The 1,084-nt window shown below is 44.0% G+C and overlaps 1 pseudogene; it reads right to left on the reverse strand.

The window, feature by feature from the left end:
* Window positions 1-686: 686 nt before the first annotated feature.
* On the reverse strand, window positions 687-811 carry LOC120228818 (annotated as a pseudogene).
* Window positions 812-1,084: the final 273 nt, after the last annotated feature.

Consider the following 1,084-nt stretch of genomic DNA (forward strand, 5'->3'; position numbering starts at 1 on the left):
TCTTAATAATTCTCCACCCACTGGCCCCCTGCTCCTTGGCTGTAAATTCCCAGTCACCCATGATGTATTCAGAGTTTAGCCCAATCTCTCTCCCCCACCGCAAGAGTCCATCCAGCAAATTTGGTTTCTGGTAAGGCCCTGTTTCTGGCTTGTATATGGCTGTCTTCTCACTGTGTCCTCACATGGTGTTTCCCTGTTGTCTGCGTGCACACAGAGAGAGAGAGAGACAGCAAGATCTCTGCTATCTCTTCTCATAAGGCCACTAATCCTACTGGATCAAGGCCCCACCTTTGTGCCCTCCCTTACCCTTAAGTACCTCCTAAAGACCCTATCTCCAAATACAGTCAAATTTCGGGTTAGGCGTCCAACCTATGAATTGGAGGGGAGAGGGAGGGGGGAAGGGGTAATGACACAATTCATTCCATAGCAATCAGAATGGCTAAAAATAAAAAATAGTGCTGGGGCACCTGGGTGGCTCAGTCCGTTAAGTGTCTGACTCTTGATTTCAGCTCAGGTCTTGATCTCAGGGTGGTGAGTTCAAGCCCTGCGTCGGGCTGTATGCTGGGCATGGAGCCTACTTAAAAACAAATAAAAATAATGCTAATGCCAAATGCTGGAGAAGAAGCTAAGAAACTGGATCTCATACATTACTGGTAGAGATGTAAAATGGTACAGTCACCTTGGAAAATAGTTTGTCGGTGTCTTAACAAACTAAACATACACTTTCCATATTACCTACAATCATACTCCTGGACATTTCCCCAGAGAAATGATACTACACTTGATCTTAGCCAAAAGGCCGAGACGTGATTCCCCAGAGGAATGAAAACTTGAGTCCACACAACCTGTACGTATGTGTTCATAGCAGCTTTATTTGTAATACCCCCAAAATGGAAACAATTCAAATGGCCTTCATCAGGTGAATGGTTAAACCAACTATTCTGTGAGCTTTTCGCTTTTCCATTCCCTATTTACACAAGTCAAGATTCTAAAACCAAGAGGCAGATCCCAAATGGTAATATAGTCTTGTCCTTCAAGGAGTCATCTGATAACCTAAAAAGCAACTTTAAAAAGACCAAGAGGG

Source organism: Hyaena hyaena, unplaced genomic scaffold (assembly GCF_003009895.1).
Source record: "Hyaena hyaena isolate Hyena2069 unplaced genomic scaffold, ASM300989v1 scaffold_27, whole genome shotgun sequence".
Classification (NCBI taxonomy): domain Eukaryota; kingdom Metazoa; phylum Chordata; class Mammalia; order Carnivora; family Hyaenidae; genus Hyaena; species Hyaena hyaena.